The following is a 27,221-nucleotide window of genomic DNA, read 5'->3' as shown; positions in this document are numbered from 1 at the left end:
AACTGAACTAGAACTGAACTAGAACTGAACTAGAACTGAACTAGAACTGAACTAGAACTGAACTAGAACTGAACTAGAACTGAACTAGAAACTGAACTAGAACTGAACTAGAACTGAACTAGAACTGAACTAGAACTGAACTAGAACTGAACTAGAACTGAACTAGACTGAACTAGAACTGAACTAGAACTGAACTAGAACTGAACTAGAACTGAACTAGAACTGACTACTAGAACTGAACTAGAACTGAACTAGAACTGAACTAGAACTGAACTAGAACTGAACTAGAACTGAACTAGAACTGAACTAGAACTGAACTAGAACTGAACTAGAACTGAACTAGAACTGAACTAGAACTGAACTAGAACTGAACTAGAACTGAACTAGAACTGAACTAGAACTGAACTAGAACTGAACTAGAACTGAACTAGAACTGAACTAGAACTGAACTAGAACTGAACTAGAACTGAACTAGAACTAGAACTGAACTAGAACTGAACTAGAACTGAACTAGAACTGAAGCTGAACTAGAACTGAACTAGAACTGAACTAGAACTGAACTAGAACTGGAACTAGAACTGAACTAGAACTGAACTAGAACTGAACTAGAACTGAACTAGAACTGAACTAGAACTGAACTAGAACTGAACTAGAACTGAACTAGAACTGAACTAGAACTGAATTAGAACTGAACTAGAACTGAACTAGAACTGAACTAGAACTGAACTAGAACTGAACTAGAACTGAACTAGAACTGAACTAGAACTGAACTAGAACTGAACTAGAACTAGAACTGAACTGAACTAGAACTGAACTAGAACTGAACTAGAACTGAACTAGAGCTGAACTAGAACTGAACTAGAACTGAACTAGAACTGAACTAGAACTGAACTAGAACTGAACTAGAACTGAACTAGAACTGAACTAGAACTGAACTAGAACTGAACTAGAACTGAACTAGAACTAAATTAGAACTAAACTAGAACTGAACTAGAACTGAACTAGAACTGAACTAGAACTAAACTAGAACTGAACTAGAACTGAACTAGAACTGAACTAGAACTGAACTAGAACAGAACTAGAACTGAACTAGAACTGAACTAGAACTGAACTAGAACTGAACTTGAACTGAACTGAACTGAACTTGAACTGAACTTGAACTGAACTAGAACTGAACTACAACTGTACTAGAACTGAACTTAAACTGAACTGTTACTACATATAAGTTTTTAAGAATAGATGATCTTTTCTATCTTCCACAATTCTTTGTAAAAATTTTTCGATCAAAGCTGACATTAAACAATTTATTTTATTGGTTTTCAATAGTTTTTAATATTTAGCTAAAATAAATTATGATAATGTGTTAGTCGTGATGTAAATTTTATGGGAATTTCATTTATTATTTAAAATTTTTGCTATAAATACCCAGAATTTTCACTGCAAATGTATTGATATATTTGGTTACTAAAACAAAGGTATACTTTAAAGATTTTCAATATATTTTCTTTAAAATCCTTTAACCAATCGACAAATTTGTTAAATTTTTATAGCTCCACCATGAATATTTTTATTGCTGTTGCCCTCATGAATGCAATTTTGGCAGCCGTGGCTAATATAGCTAATATCGATCCTAAATCTACCGGGGGTTTGGCTGGTTAAATACATTTGAAATCGATAATGAATTGACACTAATTATAAAACTGATCTCTTCAGTAAAAATACACATTTAAATAAAAATTATGTAAGCAATAAAAATAAATTGATTAATGTATAATTTTATTATCATAGGTGTAAAAAATTAACATATTTATGTATGTACTTTTAACTGGCTAGTCTATTAACATTGTGATCATATCCCAGCAAAAATAAAACGAAGTACTTCCAAAAGAATAACATTTATCACCACTTCAAAAGTAGCACTAAGTGAATTTTTTTGCCTTCTTTAGAATTACTTCAGAAGTAGTAAATTTGGAATCAAATAAAGAGGACATCCCTCCTATGACAAACCTGTGTTAAAATCATCACTTCTTCAGGTCTTTTTCAGTACTTCCATGGAGTATATTTTACTTCTTTTTCGCTTCTTTTGAAGTTCTTTTGTTGCTGAGATTTTTTCTTTGATCAAATTTTCTACACAAAAGTTGATATGGTTGTGATACATTTTTCTTTATTGCCATAAAATTTTTTATTTATTTTGATCAAATTTTTTATTGCAACTGTGATCAACTTCTTTAGTAAGGACTTGATAACATTTGTAATAAAGTATTCTATTAAAAATTGTATTACAATTGTGAGCAAATTTTCTAGTAAAAAATGTATCACTTTTGATCAAATTTTCTAGTAAAAATTGTATAACTTTCTAGAGAAAATTATATGTCACTGTTGTCTAGAGAAAAGTTTAATCGTAATAGCGTAATAACCTTTTTAAATTAAAACAATAAAATGATATATTAAGAACCAATCATTTCAATTTATTTACATATTACACATTTTTCTTTTTAGTAAAGAATACAACTTTTTAACCTTATTGTCATATTTTCGTTTTTAGAATTTCTTTACCCAGCCAAACTAGCCAAAACTTTAGGATTGAGGCCAAAATTATCAGTCTCTTCTTCCAAGATTGCAACAGCTGAGCAAAAGGCCAAAATATTCATGATGGCAAGAACAATGAAGGTTTTCATGGTCGAGCTATAAAAAATAATAATTTTATGCTTGATTTTTAAATAATAAAGGAAATATTGTTGTACCCGCGTACCTTTGTTGTAATAAGTAATCAAGATGTAACTACGTATTTCTAGTGGAAATGCCCGGGTATTTATTTGTAGACACCTTTTGAAAAACAAATTATATGCCCATTAAATTTGTATCACGACTAAAAACTAATTTGTATTTTTTTTAACTACTTACTATTAATGAATATAGAAAATCAATTCGAACAATCCGGCAAAAACGGTCTAATGATCGCTTTGATAACAGGCGAGTTTAAACGAATAAAACGAAACATTCCAAAGATAGAAAATATTCTCTTTTCATAAAAATTTCAGTTTAGTCCTAGTTCAGTTCTAGTTCAGTTCTAGTTCAGTTCTAGTTCAGTTCTAGTTCAGTTCTTGTTCAGTTCTAGTTCAGTTCTAGTGTCAGTTCTAGTTCAGTTCTAGTTCAGTTCTATGTTCAGTTCTAGTTCAGTTCTAGTTCAGTTCTAGTTCAGTTCTAGTTCAGTTCTAGTTCAGTCTAGTTCAGTTCTAGTTCAGTTCTAGTTCAGTTCTAGTTCAGTTCTAGTTCAGTTCTAGTTCAGTTCTAGTTAGTTCTTGTTCAGTTCTAGTTCAGTTCTAGTTCAGTTCTAGTTCAGTTCTAGTTCAGTTCTAGTTCAGTTCTAGTTCAGTTCTAGTTCAGTTCTAGTTCAGTTCTAGTTCAGTTCTAGTTCAGTTCTAGTTCAGTTCTAGTTCAGTTCTAGTTCAGTTCTAGTTCAGTTCTAGTTCAGTTCTAGTTCAGTTCTAGTTCAGTTCTAGTTCAGTTCTAGTTCAGTTTAGTTCAGTTCTAGTTCATTCTAGTTCAGTTCTAGTTCAGTTCTAGTTCAGTTCTAGTCAGTTCTAGTTCAGTTCTAGTTCAGTTCTAGTTCAGTTCTAGTTCAGTTCTAGTTCAGTTCTAGTTCAGTTCTAGTTCAGTTCTAGTTCAGTTCTAGTTCAGTTCTAGTTCAGTTCTAGTTCAGTTCTAGTTCAGTTCTAGTTCAGTTCTAGTTCAGTTCTAGTTCAGTTCTAGTTCAGTTCTAGTTCAGTTCTAGTTCAGTTCTAGTTCAGTTCTAGTTCAGTTCTAGTTCAGTTCTAGTTCAGTTCTAGTTCAGTTCTAGTTCAGTTCTAGTTCAGTTCTAGTTCAGTTCTAGTTCAGTTCTAGTTCAGTTCTAGTTCAGTTCTAGTTCAGTTCTAGTTCAGTTCTAGTTCAGTTCTAGTTCAGTTCTAGTTCAGTTCTAGTTCAGTTCTAGTTCAGTTCTAGTTCAGTTCTAGTTCAGTTCTAGTTCAGTTCTAGTTCAGTTCTAGTTCAGTTCTAGTTCAGTTCTAGTTCAGTTCTAGTTCAGTTCTAGTTCAGTTCTAGTTCAGTTCTAGTTCAGTTCTAGTTCAGTTCTAGTTCAGTTCTAGTTCAGTTCTAGTTCAGTTCTAGTTCAGTTCTAGTTCAGTTCTAGTTCAGTTCTAGTTCAGTTCTAGTTCAGTTCTAGTTCAGTTCTAGTTCAGTTCTAGTTCAGTTCTAGTTCAGTTCTAGTTCTTTGTTGTTTTTTTCTAGTTCAGTTCTAGTTCAGTTCTAGTTCAGTTCTAGTCAGTTCTAGTTCAGTTCTAGTTCAGTTCTAGTTCAGTTCTAGTTCAGTGTCTAGTCAGTTCTAGTCAGTTCTAGTCATTTTCTAGTTCAGTTCTAGTTCAGTTCTAGTTCAGTTCTGTTAGTTCTAGTTCAGTCTAGTTCAGTTCTAGTTCAGTTCTAGTTCAGTTCTAGTTCAGTTCTAGTTCAGTTCTAGTTCAGTTCTAGTTCAGTTCTAGTTCAGTTCTAGTTCAGTTCTAGTTCAGTTCTAGTTCAGTTCTAGTTCAGTTCTAGTTCAGTTCTAGTTCAGTTTCTAGTCGTTCAGTTCAGTTCTAGTCTCAGTTCTAGTTCAGTTCTAGTTCAGTTCTAGTCAGTTCTAGTTCAGTTCTAGTCCGTTTAGTTCCGTTCTAGTTCAGTTCTAGTTCAGTTCTAGTCAGTTCTAGTTCAGTTCTAGTTCAGTTCTAGTTCAGTTCTAGTTCCAGTCTAGTTCAGTTTCTAGTGGTTCTAGTTCAGTTCTAGTTCAGTTCTAGTTCAGTTCTAGTTCAGTTCTAGTTCAGTTCTAGTTCATGTTCTAGTTCAGTTCTAGTTCAGTTCTAGTTCAGTTCTAGTTGCCAGGTTCTAGTCAGTTCTAGTTCAGTTCTAGTTCAGTTCTAGTTCAGTTCTAGTTCAGTTCTAGTTCAGTTTTCTAGTTCAGTTCTAGTTCAGTTCTAGTTCAGTTCTAGTTCAGTTTCTAGTACAGTTCTAGTTCAGTTCTAGTGCAGTTCTAGTTCAGTTCTAGTTCAGTTCTAGTTCAGTTCTAGTTCAGTTCTAGTTCAGTTCTAGTTCAGTTCTAGTTCAGTTCTAGTTCAGTTCTAGTTCAGTTCTAGTTCAGTTCTAGTTCAGTTCTAGTTCAGTTCTAGTTCAGTTCTAGTTCAGTTCTAGTTCAGTTCTAGTTCAGTTCTAGTTCAGTTCTAGTTCAGTTCTAGTCCAGTTCTAGTTCAGTTCTAGTTCAGTTCTAGTTCAGTTCTAGTTCAGTTCTAGTTCAGTTCTAGTTCAGTTCTAGTACAGTTCTAGTTCAGTTCTAGTTCAGTTCTAGTTCAGTTCTAGTTCAGTTCTAGTTTTGTTCTTATGCAGTTCTTATTCAGTTCTAAAACTAGAACTTGTTCTGTTTTAATTAAATTCTAGTTCATCTTCATAATCACTTTTGCAAAATTTAATAGATTTTTGACCATGATATAATTTTTACAAATATAGGAAAAATGTGTAAAAGTAATTACTTCCGTTATCATTCTGTCAGCTGTATTTATTATCAGCAATTCATTTTTGAAAACAAATATTTCTAACAAAGTCGTGATCTAATTTTTATAGAACTTAATTAATTTTCCAAACTTTCCTCTATAAGTACTCCAAGTTTTCACTTTAACAGCATAGTCTGTTTTTAACTGCTAAAACAAAGGTGAATAATTTAAACAATATTTGAACTAGAAATTAATAATCTATCAAAAAATTTGTTTATATTTGTAGCTTAACCATGAAATCTTTCTTAGCCATTGCTGCTCTTGCCGTTATGAATGTTTTGTCCTATGCCTCGGCAGAACCAATAGTGGATGCTTTGGGTGGTGTAGTTAGTGGTGTAGTTGGTGGTGCTTTGGGTGGCGGTAAATAGATCTAGACAATGATAATAACTTGGATATTAAGGATTTTAAATGTGTATATAAATGAAAATTGCGTAAAAATAAAAAATCTTAGATAAATACAAACAAATTGTTTTTATTATTTTTAAAAATAGTAGAGGATGATAAATTTGTCAAACATTTTTTTTAATTTGCGAGGTGGTCCTTGTTAGTGTCTTTGTTTTAAGAAGTTATTTAGTTTTTCTTCAAAAACAAATTTCTCTTGGTTCCTCAGTAGCTTGCCTGAAAATATCAGCTGCCTTAATTTAGTCAATAATTAAGTTAATAAATGTTTAAGAATTTTTATTTTAACCCCACAAAATAAACATGTCTCGCTACGCTAATAAGTTTTTAAATACTTTCTAAATGACCAGAAAATTCCAAACGTTTAACGTGAAAATTTCTTATTTTTGTAGTTAAAATTTGTCATTAAATTAAAGCATGAAATTAATGAGAAAACCAAGGTTTTGCAAAATATTTTCGTAGAATTTCTTTTATATAATTAAGTAATTTTCTTTTCAAATAACAATGATGTAAGTGAAATGGATGGCAATAAAATTAACAAGAAAATTGCAAATTTCATAGTTTTTTGGTTTTCTGGATAAATTCTTAAGAATTTAAAGGCTTTTTTGGTAAGCAGTTAGTCATGCTTTTAAATTAAATGTTTAAAATTCTTAAGGAATATTTTTAATTTTGTTTTAAAGAAATATTGGCCATAACTAAACAGCTGTATAAAATTGTATTGATATTGACTTGTTTTGTTTCTATTATAGAATGTCAAACTAATGGAACAAATCGATTTGTGTAGAACATGTACAAAAACAACATTGGTTTGAATTACAGTTTTACATTTTTTTGGTAAATTTCTAAAGAATAAAAAGTTTTTAATTTAGCATGACTTTTAGAACATTACATGACAAATCCAACAGGAATATTGAAAACAATAGTTTAACAGCAAAAAAAGACAAAATTTAAAAGCGTAACAAATTTTTCCTTTTTTTCTAAAAGAACACAATAACAAGGAAACTGGCTGCAGTAGAAAACTACTAAGGCAGCTCAAACATGCTGTGCGCATGCGCACGTTTATAAATGTTTTAGAGCTGTCTGTAGTAGCAAGGACATTTAGAGACATTTAGAGACACACTTCTTGTACTTATATTCCCTTTGATTTGTTACGCTCTTTTTTTGTGTCTCCTACCGTGTTCGATCATTGTTTTTTGGACTCATTTTTCTAAATCTTTTGTTTGTTTTAGTTTTTTGTTCCTTCGTTCACATGACAATTCCTGTTGGATTCTTTTTCACGCCAAATTAAAAACTTTTTATTCTTAGGAAAAGAAAGAAACCAAGTTTCTTGTCTTTAACATGGCCACACAGAATCGATTTGTTCTGTTTGACTTAAATTCTAAAACAACTTGTCCCTTTAACCAAAAAACCTCTCTTTACTTCTTCTACATTGAGCAGAATTTGTTACAGCTGTTTGCTATGGCCATTTGAAGAAACTTTATGCTGCTGTTAAACCATGACACACCAGAAATAATAAGACTCCAATAGTAACTAAAAGTCATGGAAATTTATTTTATAGTTTTATAAGTCTTTTGTTAAAAAGTAAAATGCTATGAAATTTGCAATTTTCTTCATAATTTTATTGTCATCATTAAGTTTTTCTTTTGGGCTGACAAGAAAAATTTCTCAATTTTCTTTAGAATTTCTTAGGAAAATATTTTGCTTTAACTTAGGTTTCACGTTAATTTCATGCTTTATTTTCGATTGAATACAAATATTGCCAAAAAAAATTTAACATTTTCTTAAGAATCACAAAGTCTTTAAACACTGATTAGCGTAGCGAGACAAGATCATTTTAAGTGATTAAATTGAGTCATTATGACTGAATCTGAGTGATTATTTTTTTTTAAAGTATGATCGGAATATGTTAAACTTCTCTAGAGAAAAGTTGTTCAGAAAGTGATCAACTCTACTAGTGATCAAAGTTGATCAGATTGCGATTAAATTTTGAAGAGAAAGATTTAAAAAATTTGAAACCAAAGTTGATCAGAAATTGGTCAACTCTTCTAGAACAAAGATGATCATAAAATGATCAATTCTTCTATATGAAAATTGATCAAATTGTGATCGCCTCTATACTATTCTAAAGAAAACTTGATCAGAAAGTGATGAACTCTACTAGATAAGAGTTGATCAGAATGTGATCAAAGTTGATCAGATAGTGACTAAATTTTGAAGAGAACGGTTTAAAGAAAGTAATACAATTTGGAAACAAAAGTTTATCAGAAATTGGTCAAGTTTTCTAGAGCAAAGATGAACAGAAAGTGATCAACTCTTCTAGACAAATGTTGATCAGAAAGAGATCAACTCTTCTAGAGAAAAGTTGATCAGATAGTGTTCAACTCTTCTAGACAAATGTTGATCAGAAAGAGATCAACTCTTCTAGAGAAAAGTAGATCAGATAGTGATCAATTCTTCTAAAGAAAAGTTAATCAGATAGTGATCAACTCTTCTAGACAAATGTTGATCAGATAGTGAGCAATTCTTCTAGAGAAAAGTTAATCAGATAGTGATCTATTCTTCTAGAGAAAAGTTTATCAGATAGTGATCAAATCTTCTAGAAAAATATTGATCAGATAGTGATCAATTCTTCTAGAGAAAAGTTGATCAGATAGTGATCAATTCTTCTAGAAAAAAGTTTATCAGATAGTGATCAACTATTCTAGACAAAAGTTAATCAGATAGTGATCAACTCTTCTAGACAAATATTGATCATAAAATGATCAGTTCTTCTAGAGAAAAGTTGATCAGATAGTGATCAACTGTTCTAGAGAGAAGTCAATCAAATAGTGATCAACTCTTCTAGAGAAAAGTTGATCAAAAAGTGATCAACTCTTATAAGGAAAAGTTGATCAACTCTATAAAAGAATAGTTGATCAAACTTTGAAGAGAAAAGTTGAAAGAAAGTGATAAAATTTTTTAAACAAAAGTTGATCGGAAAGTGACCAACTCTTCTGCAATAATTATGAACAGAAACTGATCAACTCTTCTATATAAAAGTTCATCAGATAGTGATCAATTCTTCTAGAGATCAACTCTTCCAGAGAATAGTTATTCAGAAAGTGATCAACTCTTCTAGAGAAAAGTTGATCAGATGGTGATCAATACTTCTAGAGAAAAGTTGTTCAGAAAGTATCAGACATTTTATTGGGGATCAATCTACAGAATATTTGATAAGAAAGTTTTCAACTTTTTAAACAAAATGTTTTCAGGACGAACTAGACTTTTCCAAAGAAAGGATCTTGTTTCTAAAAAAGTCCATTTCGTCCTGAGGCAACGTGATCAACAAATGTTGTTGCGTTTCATTTCAACTTTATAATTATAAAACTTAATCGATTTCGTGAAAAAAGTTGATCATTATTATTAACACCAAAGAAACCAATATTCATTAGAACAAAGAGCAATAAATAAAATTAATTTAGTTAAAACACGATTTTCGTTTCAAATAAATCTGGTATTTACTAAAGATGACAACTGCATATAGAAGTGATAACAGTTTTTTAATAAACATAAACTAAATTATTTAGTTTTTAGCAAAAATTTTCTAATTTTTTCAAATACTTTATATACCTTGAACACCCTTAAAAACTTCAGTTTATTTCTGTAACACAAATCTGTAAGACAAGTGGTAAAAGATTTTAAAAATTTATTAACAAATATTATTTATTCCCGTTTTTAGATTCACCATGAAAACCTTTTTTGCTATTGTTGCTGTAGCCATCATGAATGTTTTGGCCTTTGCTTCGGCTGAACCCGTTTTGGAAGCCTTGGCTCCTGTAACTGGACTTGTAGGTGGTTTAACTGGCAAGAAATAATTAAGGATCGCAATAGCATGAAAATTATGAAAAAGTTTTTTTAATGTATTTTTTTTTTCTTTAAACTAAAATGTAATTAAAATATAAAGATTATGAAAAGTTATGATTTTGGAATACATTTTTTTAATGTTCATAGACAAAAGACAAAGAACTAAGCTAAAATTTGATTCTTGGTAGAAATCGATGTAGTCGATGTTTTCTAATGAGAAGATTTATGAGAAAGTGATCGTAAAAAACTGATCAGTAGATAATCAATCTACTTTTCTATAGAAAATTATAAGAAATTTATTGGCTTTTGTAGAAAAGATTCTAGAGAAAAGATTATCAGAATGTGATCAACTTTTTTTAGAGAAAAAACTTATCAGAGTACGATTAGTTTTTTTAGAGAAATGTTGATCAGAAAGTTATCATTTCTTCTAGGGAAAAGTTGATTAGAATATGATCAGATTTTCTAGAGAAACGGGAAAAAACTGATTAGAAAATTACTAAAAAATTTAACGAGAGAATGATCAACTTTCCTAGAGAACAATTGATCAGAAAGTGATCAACTTTTCTAGAGAACTATTTAATCAAAAAGTGATCAACTTTTCTAGAGAAAATTTGGTTAGAATGTCATCAGGTTTTCTATTGAAAACTTTGTTACTTTCTGATCAAATTTTCTGTGTAACTCTTCTGGAGAAAGTTTGATCAGAAAGTGACATGATTGCAGAAAGGTTTATAAATTTTTCAAAAGAAAATTATTAAAGAACAATTGATCAGACTGCGATCAACTTTTGTGTTAAACATTTATAGAGAAATCTGTTCAGAAAGTGAACAATATGTCGAAGAAAGATTTGATATTGAAAACTTGTACAAATTTTTGGTTTAGAAGTTTTTTTTTTTATTAAACATACGAATAGTAACAGAAGAAAATATTTATTTTATTTTTTGAATTATTCTCTAATCTGGTGGAATTACTCCAGGGCCATATGCATCCAAGGGATCAATAATGGGTTCAGCAGAGGCAAAAGCCAAGATATTCATTATAGTTAAAGCAACAATTGTTACAAAAGTTTTCATGATGAGACTAAAAAGAGACGAAATCATTAATGTATAAACATTTTTTTTAGTAAAATTTCAAAAAACTTACAAGTTAAGAGCAAATAACTAGATTAAAGTTTTGAGTCTTAATTCAGGGTATTTATAGTGTTGGGACTATGTTTGTATATAGTGTATAGTAATAGGTTCTTATCTTTAAAAACTTCAAGCCTAATTAAGAACTCTTAAAGTCGTGCAAAAATGTATTTATATATTCATGATTTTTTCTTTTTTGTACCCTAAATGACTTTAGGGGGAAGAGTATATTGGGTTTATGCTGATGTTTGTAACACACACAAATATTCGTTCTATACCCACCTTAGTGGTTCGAAAAGTTATGTCCGTCTCTCCTTCTGTCTGTCTGTTCGTCCGTCCGTTCGTCCGTACGTCTGTCTGTCTGTCTGTCTGTCTGTCTGTCTGTCTGTCTGTCTGTCTGTCTGTCCGTCCGTCTGGTCGTCCGTCCGTCCATCGGGCTGGCTTTTCATGTAAAGCTGGTGCTCAAGGTCACAATCTTCAAGATAATTGGATGGAATTTGGTACACGTGCTTATTTTGGACAAAGGATAAAGCCTATTGAAAATTATTAAAATCGCCCCATTATTTCATTTAGACCCCATACAACAGAACCCCCGAAAAGGACCTTTGAGCTCATAATTATGTTAAATGTACCTGTGTCTCAATAAAAAGCGTCACAAATAAGTTTTATACAAACCTTTATGACCTTGTCAAATTTCATAAAGATCGGGTTTCATTTGACCACAGCTCCCATACAAAGTTCCCTTCATCGCAGCCTGATCAATTGTTCTTAAAAATGATCAGTTGTGAACAGCTTTGCAATCATGCCGCTTAAAATTGACAAATTTACAATGTTCTATTGAAAAGTTTGTCACCTTCTGATCAAATTTTCTGTCTAACTTTTCGGCGGAGTGATAAAGTTTTCAATAGAAATCCTGATGATTTTGTGAGCAAAATTTCTCTAGAAAAGTAGATCACTTTCTGATCAAATTGTGCTCTTGAAAAACCTGATGATTTTGTGATCAAAATTTCTCTAGAAAAGTGGATCACTTTCTGATCAAATTGTGCTCTTGAAAAATTGATCATTGTCTTGCCAATTTTTTTTAATAACTTTCTAATCGGCTTTTCTCTGGAAAGGTTGAGAAAATCTGTTCACTTTCTAATCAAATTTTTCCCTAGAAAAGATTATAACTTACTGATCAACATTTCTCTAGAAATTTTGATCACACTCTGATAAGTTTTTGTCTAGAAAAGTTGATCTTATTCTGACAAGCTTTTCTCTAGAATCTTTGCTAAGAAAGCAAATAATTGTCTTATAATTTTATATAGAAAAGTAGATCATCTCCTGATTAGGTTTTTTATCACTGTCTGATAAACATCTTTTTAGAAACTAGGATTTCTTTCAAGAATTACATTTTAGCTTAATTCTTTGTCTTAAAAAAAAATATATATTCCAAAATCATAACTTTTCATAATCTTTATATTTTAATTACATTTTAGTTTAAAGAAAAAAAAAAAATACATTCAAAAAACTTTTTCATAATTTTCATGCTATTGCGATCCTTAATTATTTCTTGCCAGCTAAACCACCTACAAGTCCAGTTACAGGAGCCAAGGCTTCCAAAACGGGTTGAGCCGAAGCATAGGCCAAGACATTCATGATGGCTACAGCAACAATAGCAAAAACGACTTTCATGGTGAAACTAAAAACAGGAATAAATAATATTTGTTAATAAATTTTTAAAATATTTTACCACTTAACTTACAGATTTGTGTTACAGAAATAGACTGAAGTTTTTAAGGGTGTTCAAGTTATATAAAGTATTTGAAAAAACTAGAAAATTTTTGCTAAAAACTAAAAAAATTAGTCTATGGCTATTAAAAAACTGCTATCACTTCTATAAGCAGTTGTTATCCTTAGCAAATTCTAGATTTAATTGAAACGAAAATCGTGTTTTAACTAAATTAATTTTATTTATTGCTCTTTGTTGTAATGAATATTGAATCCTTTGGTGTTAATAATTATGATCAACTCTCTTCGAGATATCGATTAAGTTTTATAATTATAAATTTAAAATGAAACTGATCAACATTTGTTGATCACTTTGTCTTAGGACGATCAACATCTCTCTGGAAGAATTGATCTCTATGTGATCATCTTTTCTCTGGAAAAGTTTTTGATCAACGTCTCTCTAGAAGAATTAATTTCTATCTGATCATTTTGTCTCTGAAAAAGTTGATCACTTTCTGATCCACTATTCTCTAGAAGAGTTTATCACTTTCTGATCATATTTTCTTTAGAAGAGCTGATCAATTTGTGATCATCTTTTCTCTAGAAATGTAGATGACATTTCGATTAACTTTGCTCTACAAAAGTTGACCACTTTATGATCAAATTCTTCTCATGAAAGGTTGATTACAATCTGATTAACTTTTCTCTAGAAGAGTTTATCACTTTCTGGTAAAGATTGGTCACATTACGATCAACTTTTTTAGAGAAAACTGTTCCAAAGAAAGTGAATCAATATATGATCAATTTTTCTAGAGATCACTTTATGATCAACTATTATTGAGATATTCACTCTCCCCTGATGACCCTTTCAAAATTGATAGATGACTGGGTTTTGAATGAGATGGAGCTCAGGTGGTCAAATATCACCACTTGTAGAATATCGAGACTGCTCTGGCCCACTCTGACAACAGATAGGACTAGGACTCTTATGTCTCTTAGTAAGAACTCGATTAGGCGGCTTCTAACTGGTATAATTACTGGGCACTGTATGATTGGACTTATGTCGGAACGTTATATACCCACGTTATAACTACAGTCGAAGCTGTTTGGACGAATAAGAAGTGGAATAGGTACAACACCTTCTATGTGACTGCCCAGCCATACAAGAGCATAGACTACTTTATCTTGGTGAAGCTCTTTTCCATAATATGGACAGTCACAGAGATGCGTCATTAGTAAACATGATCGGTTTTATTAGAAGCATCGGCTGGTTTTCACGGAGACCGAACGAACCAAGTAGTCCACGAAATTAGGGAGGGAAACCATTGTCTCAATATTAGGGAATGGCAATTCTAAGGGTATTACAATGGACCACAAGGCCTTCGGGTGAACTCGCTTACTAGAGAGCAACCCACGTAATCTAGATGTTGAAGAGTATATCAGCAACTGGTTAGTAACTATGCTGAAATCCAGAATAGTTACTGCAAGTCTTGGTAACAGCGTTAAGTACAAGCAGGTTGAACGAGGCACACCAGAGCGCGGCGTAATCTCTCCACTACTTTGGCTCATCATCGTTAACTCGTTTCTCATTGAACTGGACAACAGAGGGATAAAAGTTGTTACTTACGCTGACGATGTTGTGATATTGGTATCAGGAATGTACCCAGACGTGATTAGTGATATCATGTCTAATGCTCTGGTGCTACTCGATAATTGGCCCACAGACAGCGGCCTTGGAGTAAACCCAAGCAAGACAGTACTGGTACTATTCACGACAAAGACCAAGATTCCAAGCTTCAACTTGCCGCTGTAAAAAAACTGCGAAATATCCTTATCGAACAATGCCAAATATCTAGGAATTATTCTAGACTCCAAATTATCATGGAAACTCAACAGCCAACACAGAGTCAAGAAGGCAACGGTTGCCTACTATACCTGTCGTAAGATGTTTGAAATGAAATGGGGACTAAGTCCCAACATAGTTAAATGGATGTATACAGCTATAGTACGTCCTATTCTTATATATAGATCTCTTGTATGGTGGACTTCAACTAAGAAGAAATATGTTGTAGATCAGCTATACAAAGTTCAGAGATCAGCATGCATTGGGATAACAGGTGCTCTAAGAACAAGTCCTTCAGAAGCTCTGAACACTATATTGAACATCCTACCAATAGATCTTCATATTATGGCCATATCTGCTTAAAGTCGCTGAGCTGCTTAACTCATCCGGAAGTTGGAAATCAAGAACATATGCACACGCTAAGATTTTAAGCCAATTACCTCCAATCTTGAACCAACCATCCGATTATATTACCCCACACACTGATTTTGATAGTGTCTTCAAAGTGAGAGTTTCTTCCAGGAGCGAGTGGTGTAGGTGTAACCTACCGAGCGAATATACCACCAGAATCTTTACAGATAGTTCTAAAATGAACTGTGGTGTTGGTTCTGGTGTCTTCTGTTATATTTCACCGTCTTCCCAACAACTGTAGTGTCTTTCAAGCTGAAATATTCGCGATAATGTCACTACACGACCTCAATAGATAGAACTAGCTTACTGTGTGATCGACATGATCACTGTGTAGTAGATTTGAACTATCACGTTAACCAACCAACCCACGTAACCTAACCTATGATAAACTTTTTTAGGGAAAATTTATAATTGTGCGATCGATTTTTCTAGATATGACTTGATCACTGTGTAGTCGACTTTTCTAGAGAAAACTTGATCACTTTGTAATCAACATTTCTCGGGAAAATTTTAACATTTTGTGATCGGCTTTTCTAGATAGAACTTGCTTACTGTGTGATCGACTTTTCTACATAAAACATGATCACTCTGTGATCGACTTTCCTATAAAAAACTTGACTGTGCGATCAACTTCTTTAAATAAAACTTGATTACTGTATGATCGACTTCTTTAAATAAAACTTGATCATTTTGTGATTTACAGTTCTTGTGAAAAGTTTATCACTTGATCCTTTTAGTTCAACTTTAAACCTTGTGAATGAATTAGATCGTGAGAATTAGAAATTGTTTTCTTGTGAACATATGCTAATAGATCTTTTACTTTCAAAGGCATTCTTCCTCTTATGAATATACTCCTACTTTACTCATCATTTTCCTGTTCAAAATTTTAATAACTTCAACATGTGTCTTCTAATTAATAATATTCATTATTCCAAAAAAAAAACAAAAATCTTATAAATTCATAATGTGTCATGTCTTTAACATGTGCAAATTATTTACGCTTTCCTTTTTTTAAACATTAATACAGAATTTTTTTAAACTAACATGTCATTTCTGAAATAGTTAATCCTTAAAATAATGTCACGATCCTCGAAAATTTACACTATTAGAGAGTGCAGAGTGATCAATAAAAGATCGTTAGAGAAAATATCGGTCATTTAATTTTCCATGGTTATCACTTTACTCCCATTTCATATATGTGATGTGTTTGCTATTGTTTTGTTTTTCTCGTTTTAAAGACTTTAAAACATTTATGAACATTTTGTTAAAGATCATCTTTTTAGTTACGCTTTGGTTGTTTTTAAATAGGATTGAGAAATTTTGTGTGTGTGTGTGTGTGTGTGTGTGAGAGAATGAATGTATGTTTGAAGTCACACTTAGGGAAATCGATTCGTTTTACTTGATTGCAATTCAATTTACAATGAGATCCTTTTTTAAACGATTTTTCCAGATGTTTAAGCAAGAAATTTTAGATTTTTACGCTGGTATTTTATTCGCTTTGATATTCTTTTTATTTTATAAAATTTTCTATATTTGTTTTTCAAGTTTTATTTATTCGAAAAGAGAATTCGATTAAAGCGTTTAATGTGTGTTAAATGCGTTAAATAAGCACATCATATGATTGGTAAATATTGGTAAAATGCTGATTAAGTTTTAAAGGAAACTAAAGCAGTAATTAAGGACATTGAATAAAGATCAAAAGAGTTTATCATTCAGGCCTAGATCCTTGTTGTAACGGAGTTTAATTCTATCTATACACAGAGCGTAAAAGAATTATACACGCCTGGTACCAAACAGACACCAAACTGTTTATAATTTTTGAATACCATCTATTGTCAAAGTATATATGTACATACGTACGACAACGCTATGTAATGTTGACAATATTGCAACAATTCGTTGTCGAAATCTAAATTTTATACACATCCGTTGTCTAAATGTTAACAAACGTGGTAAGCTCACTATTGACAAACAATCCGTTGCCAATAGTGAGCTTACCACGTTTGTTAACATTTAAACAACTCACTATTGACAAACAATCCGTTGCCAATAGTGAGCTTACCACGTTTGTTAACATTTAGACAACGGATGTGTATAAAATGTAGATTTCGACAAAGAATTGTTGCAATGTTGACGACGTTGCATTGTGAACATTACATAGTGTTGTCGTACGTATGTATATACTTTGACAACGGATATTATTGAAAAATTATAAACTCTTTGGTGTCAATTTGGTACCAGGCGTGTATATTTCCTTTTTCCTCTCTGTACAGTCCCTTTATTTCTATTGATGCTTAAAATTCATAAGGTGATTTCCACCAAAATTTCTAGTAAACCTATTATCTTCCTCATTAAACACTTTTAACTTAAAAATCCCATATTCCTAAATCAATATTTTTTTATTTTGCTAAATTTTAAATCTTCCTGAAAATGTGTTTTAAATTTTTTTTCAATCAAAATGTTTATATTCCCGCTGCTAAGTGACCAGAACATAATGCCTGAAAACCTTTAATAATATTTTCTCCTCAAATAACTAAAATAAAAAGTCAATATGTTTAAAATAAACAGTTTTTTGTTAAGTCAATAAGTCAAAAAATAAATAAAGTTTTCAAAAACCCACATTTGTTTAACAAATTGTGTGGCCTACCGTTCATTAAAGAGCTAATACAGTGGTCACAGTAGTCATGTTTTCGGTAGGTAAAACACATGTAAAAATTTGTTTTGTTGACTTTGGATAAAAGGTTTAGAAGTGGCTAATTGCGTTGCAAGATGACAAATGTTTTGAAGGTGTTTAGAAAGCTGTTTAAATATTTATTAAAGGGACACATTATTAACAGTTACACTTAGAGAAAAAATTGTCTTTTAAATTATCGAATCTCAAATTTACTTAAATTTTAAATCTAACACTGTATCACCTTAATATTGGGTACATTAGGAAGTTCTTCTACAATTATATATATTCTAAAGTTCCGTTGTGGACTTTATATTCATAGATTTTTAAGCAGTCGGAATAAATACTCGCGATCAAAGCTATTGATCTATGAGTAGTCGAGTTGAGCTGTCAATCGCTGTCTTCAAGAATAGCTGATTTTTAAACAGTCGATGTTTGGATGAAGTTCCACCCGGGAATGTTACATTGTTGAAAGACCCCATGTTGTTGTGACTTCAATACCGGGAAAGGAGGTGCTACCAATACCTCTAGTCTACTAGGACTATAAACTGTTGTTGATCAAATATATCCTCGGCCTTTTCTTGGTATGATTTGATATGGGGTTGAACCAGAAAAACACATAATCTGGTTAATTCGGAATCCACGTAGTGGCAGTTGTTTAAACACAAATTCTCGGGAAGAGAATGTCGATTGATGGACTAATTCATGATAAGTTCGGTACTGTTGCCGAAGTCAACGGATACCCCACAGAGGACTGTGGGACTGAGTGTTGGAAGGTCTTCCCCTCCTGTGTACCTAGAGTCAGTGTGTAGGATGTTGATCTCTAGGACTGTGTCGGATGATTAAGAAGTGTGCTGGGTCTTCTCCCGCCTGTATACCTAGAGCTGTGTGTCGGATGAATGAGAAGTATGCTGGGTTAGATGATGATGGATGAAAGGTATCTTATACAATTAATACCATTGAATTTACCTTTCTTGTCCAGGTATGTTCAGGGAAAACTCTGTTCATACCATATTTACTACAGTATGTTCTCTGTGAGTAAAAACAAAGTCCTCGGCTTATTTGATGAATTTGTGTTTCGGATTATTGAATACGTCTTTAGGTCCAACATTAAACATGACAGAAGTCATGTTTTAAATCACGGAAGTTAAGCAACGGGGCAGCAATGGTCGGAGATTGGGTAGCTCAAGTACTTTAGCAAAGTGATTGTACCGGCCATGTTAGAAAATTACCACCCGTATGTAAGATATACAAAGGGGCATTGGTAAGTCCTCACAAAAGTTTACCCAACACGGCAGGTGTTCACTGAAGCTCTTCGATATTTATTGCTTCAGTTCCAGATCATTAAGGGAACACAATTGCAAAGTTTTATAATCTTAAGGATTGAATGCAATCGTAGGTCTTTAACTGTTCAAACTTGAGGTTCAATCGTAGGCGAAGATTTTTAAGAAGTCGAGGGTAAATAATCAGGAATGTCGATGTTGGGTTAAAATTTAAGGAATAGAGATCCATTAACTAGTTTTAAAGTGATAAAAATTTATAATCAATTGAAATCTTTAACTTGTTAAAATATTTCTCCAATTCCAGATCATTAAGAGAACAAGATTGCAGAGCTTTAAAATCTTAAGGGTTGACTGCAATCGTAGTTCTTTAACTATTCAAAGTTGAGCTTCAATCGTAGGCGAAGATTTTTAAGACGTTAAGGGTAAATAATTATGGTATGAATGATCGATGTTTGGCTTAAGTTGAAGGACTTTAAGTAGTTGGAGTTGAACTTCAATCTAAGATCTTTAAGTAGACTAATTAAAGCTTCTGCCGCTTATGAGTTAAAGTTGATCTTCAATGACTTAAGTTGAAGGACTTAAAGTAGTTGAAGTTGAGCTTCAACCTAAGATGTTTAAGTAGACTAATTGAAGCTTCTGCCGCTTCTGAGTTAAGGTTGATCTTCAATAGCAAAGTTTAGGTTCGAACTCAGGCATCTATGGGATATAACTTGAGCCTCAATGGAAGGCATCTATGTTGAGTTTTACATATAGACCTTGAAGTGATCACAGTTGATCTTTAAGCAGTCAAAGCTAAACATCATTACTAGGTTTTAAAATAGTAAAAGTTGTGCTATAATTCCATTTAAAAGACCAGTAAATTTCAGGCCTTTAAATAGTCAAAGTTAGGTTGCAATTGCGTTCTCTAAATAGTCGAGGTTTGACTCAAATTGAAGGTATATAAGTGTAAAAGTTGTGCTCTAATCGCACTTCTATAATGAGTGGAAGCTGAGCTGAGAGTTACAATTGCAGTTTTTAAGTCAATCGTAGGCCTTTAAGTTAGGTTGCAATTGCGTTCTCCAAATCGTCGATGTTTAACTTGAATTTAAGGTATATAAGTGTCCAAGTAGTGTTTCAATCATGCTTCTATAACGAGTGTAATCTAAGCATCACTTATAGGTCTCAATCGTAGACCTTTAAAAGTCGAAGTAGGGCTCCAATCTAGACTTTAAATGTTCAAAGTTTAGCTATACCTGTAGGTAGAAGTTGAGTAGCAATTAACTTCATTTAGGCATCATTTGTAAGCGTTTAAATAGACCACTTTGAGGATCGTTTATAGATCTTCAAATGTTTTAGGTTTAACTTCAATCGTAGATTTTGGAAGATAATAACGGAAAGATTTCAAGTCCTGGAAATAATGCTGAAATCTAAGTCTTTCTTGTTTCTATGTAATCTAACGAAAATTTGATCACTCAATAATAAAAAGTTCTAGTAAAATTTGATTAGTGAAAATTTATGTAATGATCAAGTTTTCTAATGAAAATTTGATTACTTGGTGATCGTTTTTTGTAAAAAAAATGTTATCACTTTGTAATCATGTTTTTGGCAGGCATTTTATTGATCGCTTATTGAAAATTTGATCACTCATTGATCAAGATTTCTAACGAAAATTTGATCAAAAAACGATCATTGTTCTCTAGTGAAAATTTTGATAAATGAAAATTTTATCATTCAGTTTTAGTAAAAATTTGATAACACAATGATCAAGCTTTTTTGGCAGGCATTTTATTGATCGCTTATTGAAAATTTGATCACTTATTTATCAAGATTTCTAACGAAAATTTGATCAATAAGCGATCATTGTTCTCTAGTGAAAATTTTGATCAATAAACGATCATGTTTTCTAGTAAAAAATTTTATCATTCAGTGATAAAGTTTTATAGTAAGAATTTGATAATGCAGTGATTAAGTTTTCTAGTAAAAATTTAGTCATTTAATGATCAAGTTTTCTAGTGAAATTTTGATCACTTGGTGGTCATGTCTTATAGAGAAAATTTTATCACTTAGTAATCAAAATTTTTAACTTAGAGATCAAGTTGTCTAGTAAAAACTGTATCATTAAGCGACCACTCTTTTATAATAAAAATTTTGATCAATAAACGATCATGTTTTCTAGTGAAAATTTGATCATTCAGTGATAAAGTTTTTTAGTGAAAATTTGGTAACACAGTGATCAAGTTTTCTAGTGAAAATTTAGTCATTTAGTGATCAAGTTTTCTTGGGAAATTTTGCTCATTTGGTGATTATGTCTTATAGAAAAAATTTGATCACTTAGTAATAAAAATTTTTAACTTAGTGATCAAGTTTTCTAGTTTAAACTGTATCATTTAGTGATCAATAAGCCATTATTGTTTTTATTGAAAATTTTGATCAATAAACGATCATGTTTTCTAGTGAAAATTTGATCATTCAGTGATAAAGTTTTCTAGTGAAAATTTAGTCATTTAGTGATCAAGTTTTCTAGTGAAATTTTGATCACTTGGTGATTATGTCTTATAGAGAAAATTTTATCACTTAGTAATCAAAATTTTTAACTTAGTGATCAAGTTTTCTAGTAACAACCAAATCATTTAGTGATCAAGTTTTCTAAAGAAATTGTGATCATTTAGTAGTTAATCAAGTTTTGTAATGAAAATTTTGTAACTTTGTGCTCACTGTTTTGTAAATAGTTTCTTCACTACATTTACTTCACTACATTCATGGCTGCAATTCACTACATTTCATGACTGCAATTTAAACTAATTTTGAAGTAAATTTCAATTACCACTGTAATTATCTTTTGTAAAGAATTATGATTATTTTCGTGCTAAGATAGTAAAAAGGCATTTAAAAAACTAATTAAAAATTTCTATTTTAAATTGTGGTTTAACATTTTTTAATAAGCCTTCTTTTGAAAAAATACTAAAAACCTTTTGAACTAATTAAGAAACAAAATTAAACCAATAAAATCCTAATTACCAAATAAAACCCTATATGTACACACAAACTTATACTGGCATTTAACCACAAAGATGTGTATTTAAAGATCCTTTAAAGAAAACACACATGCAATTAACAAATCCAATAGAAATAGGAACACAATCTAAAAGATTTTGTAGGCAACTTAAACGAAAACCACTAAACACAAAAAAGTAACATATGTGGGAAATATATTATACAACAAATTACATAAACCTCTAGCATAATAAACGAGCCATAATAAGGACGAAATGGAATCAGCCTGGCAAAAGTAGTTTATTTCGAATACGTATGTTAACGCAACACTTTAAATTTTAACACAGCAATTTAACATATGAGTTTAAAGGCTAAATGGGATACCAACAATATGTTAGTATTTCACTTATAAAAAAAATAAGGAAGAAAGAGATTAAGGCGGCCAAACTACAAAGCAGGACTTAAGCACAAGCAACACCCATTAAACTGCAACAAAATCATTAGAGAGGAGAGGAAAATCACACAAGAATCAGTGAAATTAAACACCAAAACTGTACTAAAGAGACTACAATCGTCCAGGCATTAATGTTAACAGGACCTTATTATTATTACTAATAATATATAGAAATATATTGATCATTGATCTTGTAAATGTTTGCTGCTTGCTGATCATGATGGTGATTATCCTTCCTACTATTTCCTTTATTCTCGTTTAACGAAGGCGGTCTATACACAAGTTGCTTTTTTTATTTTACTACCAACCCACTACTTGTTCATCAACGTTCGCTCACAAACGTAAAATAGTCTGTGAAGCGTAACAAGACCACCAGTCGAATTGAGATTTTACGCTTTGATGTTGCCGTAACGAGCAAGATCATTGTTCTCTCTTCTCTTGCCAGGTGACGGTATTGACACAGTAACATCACGGCTTTTGTGTTAAGGATTTTTGGTGTTTTATTTCATACATTTTCTTTCGGCTTTGCAAATTGTGTGTGTTTGTCTCTCTCTCTCTACTGCTCCTTCTCTCTCTATGTATTCAAAGAAGGATCTTATTTTATCTCAGCGCCCTTTGAACTAAAGGAAGTTGTTTGTCTTCTTTCTTAAATTTTAGTAACTACGTGTTACATGCATCTATCTAGTTGGTAATTGTTATCTAGTCTTTTGCATTGTAATTTATTTAGTGCTATTTTTTCTTATTTCAATCAATTGTTAACTACAATGTTAACAATTAATAAAATGTTGCCGATAAATAGTTAGTAATTGTATTAGAGTTTCTTTTTGTTGGTAATCCAAAGACCACCATCGTTACGCTTCAGTATTGTTTGGTTAGACCACCCAATCGATTTGCTACGCTAAATATAATTACTAAGATGTCCCTAAATAAAGATGAACTTTTCTTATAATCTAGGAAATTTTATTCAAAATTTATCTTCAATCATAACCAATCTTTAGCTTCAGTAATAGATCTAACTGTATACCCAAAATTTTTAAAAAAATTTGCCCCAATGCTTTCATAATTCAGCTTTAATCTAGGTCAATTGACTCACTTAGATAGAGTTCAGCCTCAATCGCAGATCATTCTATAAAGTTTCAATCGATGTTCTGTCCATTATATTAGATCGACTCTGAACGATAAGTGGTCAAACATTAACTTAAATTGTTGGAATTTGCGCAGTCTATCAAGCATACCTTCAAATTCCAAATTGTGTATACATAGGTCTGCAAATTTTCATTTTAACTTCCTCCCTTTGAAGAAATCTTTACCTCCTACTTAGACAAATTTGCAACTTTTTTTCTTCTAAAACTCTAACCTGTCAAAATTACATCAAAAACCTGTTACCAGATCAACCAATTCATTCATAGCTATTTGCCTTCGAGTTCCTCCCTATAATTAAAATGTTCATGCTTATTTAGCGGCTTCATTTCATCTACGTTTAATTGGGCTTAAATACATAATTGCTCTAGATGTTTTGTGTATGTGAAACTTCTTGTTATTCTAACAATATCCGGTGTTAGAAATATCGATTTTTTTTAGAAATAAATGACTTAGATTCGTTTAAAGAACAGGTATGTTTTTTGGTTTGTACAATTTTTTCTACGCTTAATTGCGAATATTGCTATTGTTACGGCGGCATATAAAAGTAATGGGGTTTTTGTGCTAAAACCGCCTTTCAAATTAAGGTAATTCAATAAATACATCTACTAGTGTAATTAGGGTAAAATTTCATTCACAATGATTTAGGTAATCATTAAAAGAATGTTAGGCTGGGAAGTTAAAGACCACCCAAAATTCGCAATAAAGTTGAAGCTAAACTCAGAGCAAATAGCAGCTAAGTAAAGTAAACCTAATCTGAATAAAAAGTGAACTAGATGAACTAGAACTGAACTAGAACTGAACTAGAACTGAACTAGAACTGAACTAGAACTGAACTAGAACTGAACTAGAACTGAACTTAGAACTGAACTAGAACTGAACTAGAACTGAACTAGAACTGAACTAGAACTGAACTAGAACTGAACTAGAACTGAACTAAACTAAACTAGAACTGAACTAGAACTGAACTAGAACTGAACTAGAACTGAACTAGAACTGAACTAGAACTGAACTAGAACTGAACTAGAACTGAACTAGAACTGAACTAGAACTGAACTAGAACTGAACTAGAACTGAACTAGAACTGAACTAGAACTGAACTAGAACTGAACTAGAACTGAACTAGAACTGAACTAGAACTGAACTAGAACTGAACTAGAACTGAACTAGAACTGAACTAGAACTGAACTAGAACTGAACTAGAACTGAACTAGAACTGAACTAGAACTGAACTAGAACTGAACTAGAACTGAACTAGAACTGAACTAGAACTGAACTAGAACTGAACTAGAACTGACTAGAACTGAACTAGAACTGAACTAGAACTGAACTAGAACTGAAACTAGAAACTGAACAGAACTGAACTAGAACTGAACTAGAACTGAACTAGAACTGAACTAGAACTGAACTAGAACTGAACTAGAACTGAACTAGAACTGAACTAGAACTGAACTAGAACTGAACTAGAACTGAACTAGAACTGAACTAGAACTGAACTAGAACTGAACTAGAACTGAACTAGAACTGAACTAGAACTGAACTAGAACTGAACTAGAACTGAACTAGAACTGAACTAGAACTGAACTAGAACTGAACTAGAACTGAACTAGAACTGAACTAGAACTGAACTAGAACTGAACTAGAACTGAACTAGAACTGAACTAGAACTGAACTAGAACTGAACTAGAACTGAACTAGAACTGAACTAGAACTGAACTAGAACTGAACTAGAACTGAACTAGAACTGAACTAGAACTGAACTAGAACTGAACTAGAACTGAACTAGAACTGAACTAGAACTGAACTAGAACTGAACTAGAACTGAACTGAACTTCTATTACTACATATAAGTTTTTAAGAATAGATGATCTTTTCTATCTTCCACATTCTTTGTAAAAATATTTCGATCAAAGACATTAGACAATTTATTTATGGTTTTCAATAGTTTTTAATATTTAGCTAAAATAAATTATGATAATGTCTTAGTCGTGATGTAAATTTTATGGGAATTTCATTTATTATTTAAATTTTTGCTATAAATACCCTGAATTTTCACTGCAAATGTATTGTTTATTTTGGTTACTAAAACAAAGGTATTCTGAGGAATTTTTATAATATTTTCTTTAAAATCCTTTAACTAATGAACAAATTTGTTAAATTTTTATAGCTTCACCATGAATATCTTTATTGCTGTTGCCCTCATGAATGCAATTTTGGGAGCCGTGGATAATGTAGCTGGTATAGATTCTAAAGTTTTGGAGAGTTTACTTGGTTAAATAAATTTGAAATCGATAATGAATTGATACGGATTATAAAACTGATCTCTTCAGTAAAAATATACATTTAAATAAAAATTATGTAAACAATATAAATAAATTGATTAATGTTATAATATAAAATATCAGTGGTGGAAAATTTAACATACTTTTAACTAGTTAGTACACATTGTGATCATTTTTTTTTTTTTTGTGATACACTTTTCACACATAGTTGATCTGGTTGTGATCAATTTTTCTTATTATAATCACATTGCGATAAAATTTTACTAGAGAAGTTGATCTTATTTTGATCAAATCTGTTGATCGCAATTGTGATCAACTTCTTCGTAAGACTTGATCATTTGTGATAATGTTTTATAGTAAAACTTCACTAGAACTGAACTAGAATGAACTAGAACTGAACTAGAACTGAACTAGAACTGAACTAGAACTGAACTAGAACTGAACTAGAACTGAACTAGAACTGAACTAGAACTGAACTAGAACTGAACTAGAACTGAACTAGAACTGAACTAGAACTGAACTAGAACTGAACTAGAACTGAACTAGAACTGAACTAGAACTGAACTAGAACTGAACTAGAACTGAACTAGAACTGAACTAGAACTGAACTAGAACTGAACTAGAACTGAACTAGAACTGAACTAGAACTGAACTAGAACTGAACTAGAACTGAACTAGAACTGAACTAGAACTGAACTAGAACTGAACTAGAACTGAACTAGAACTGAACTAGAACTGAACTAGAACTGAACTAGAACTGAACTAGAACTGAACTAGAACTGAACTAGAACTGAACTAGAACTGAACTAGAACTGAACTAGAACTGAACTAGAACTGAACTAGAACTGAACTAGAACTGAACTAGAACTGAACTAGAACTGAACTAGAACTGAACTAGAACAACTAGAACTGAACTAGAACTGAACTAGAACTGACTACTGAACTAGAACTGAACTAGAACTGAACTAGAACTGAACTAGAACTGAACTAGAACTGAACTAGAACTGAACTAGAACTGAACTAGAACTGAACTAGAACTGAACTAGAACTGAACTAGAACTGAACTAGAACTGAACTAGAACTGAACTAGAAACTGAACTAGAACTGAACTAGAACTGAACTAGAACTGAACTAGAACTGAACTAGAACTGAACTAGAACTGAACTAGAACTGAACTAGAACTGAACTAGAACTGAACTAGAACTGAACTAGAACTGAACTAGAACTGAACTAGAACTGAACTAGAACTGAACTAGAACTGAACTAGAACTGAACTAGAACTGAACTAGAACTGAACTAGAACTGAACTAGAACTGAACTAGAACTGAACTAGAACTGAACTAGAACGAACTAGAACTGAACTAGAACTGAACTAGAACTGAACTAGAACTGAACTAGAACTGAACTAGAACTGAACTAGAACTGAACTAGAACTGAACTAGAACTGAACTAGAACTGAACTAGAACTGAACTAGAACTGAACTAGAACTGAACTAGAACTAAACTAGAACTGAACTAGAACTGAACTAGAAC

General features: G+C 31.8%; 4 long non-coding RNA genes across 4 annotated transcripts; 2 read left to right on the top strand and 2 right to left on the bottom strand.

The window, feature by feature from the left end:
* Positions 1 to 2,440: 2,440 nt before the first annotated feature.
* LOC119612881 lies at positions 2,441 to 2,825 on the bottom strand. The gene is made up of 2 exons (XR_005232184.1): positions 2,753 to 2,825; positions 2,441 to 2,685 (listed from the first exon to the last, which is right to left on the bottom strand). It is a non-coding gene; the product is annotated as an uncharacterized LOC119612881 (long non-coding RNA).
* A 2,828-nt stretch (positions 2,826 to 5,653) lies between these two features.
* Positions 5,654 to 6,017, top strand: LOC119612885. The gene is made up of 2 exons (XR_005232187.1): positions 5,654 to 5,713; positions 5,782 to 6,017. It is a non-coding gene; the product is annotated as an uncharacterized LOC119612885 (long non-coding RNA).
* A 3,460-nt stretch (positions 6,018 to 9,477) lies between these two features.
* On the top strand, positions 9,478 to 9,911 carry LOC119612883. The gene is made up of 2 exons (XR_005232186.1): positions 9,478 to 9,609; positions 9,673 to 9,911. It is a non-coding gene; the product is annotated as an uncharacterized LOC119612883 (long non-coding RNA).
* Positions 9,912 to 10,670: 759 nt separating this feature from the next.
* On the bottom strand, positions 10,671 to 10,970 carry LOC119612886. The gene is made up of 2 exons (XR_005232188.1): positions 10,938 to 10,970; positions 10,671 to 10,874 (listed from the first exon to the last, which is right to left on the bottom strand). It is a non-coding gene; the product is annotated as an uncharacterized LOC119612886 (long non-coding RNA).
* Positions 10,971 to 27,221: the final 16,251 nt, after the last annotated feature.

Source organism: Lucilia sericata, unplaced genomic scaffold, assembly GCF_015586225.1.
Source record: "Lucilia sericata isolate MDLA Ls3-8-SP2 unplaced genomic scaffold, ASM1558622v1 Contig001864F_arrow, whole genome shotgun sequence".
NCBI lineage: Eukaryota > Metazoa > Arthropoda > Insecta > Diptera > Calliphoridae > Lucilia > Lucilia sericata.
The sequence above is the reverse complement of the archived record's forward strand: the minus strand, read 5'-3'. Positions and strand labels throughout refer to the sequence as shown.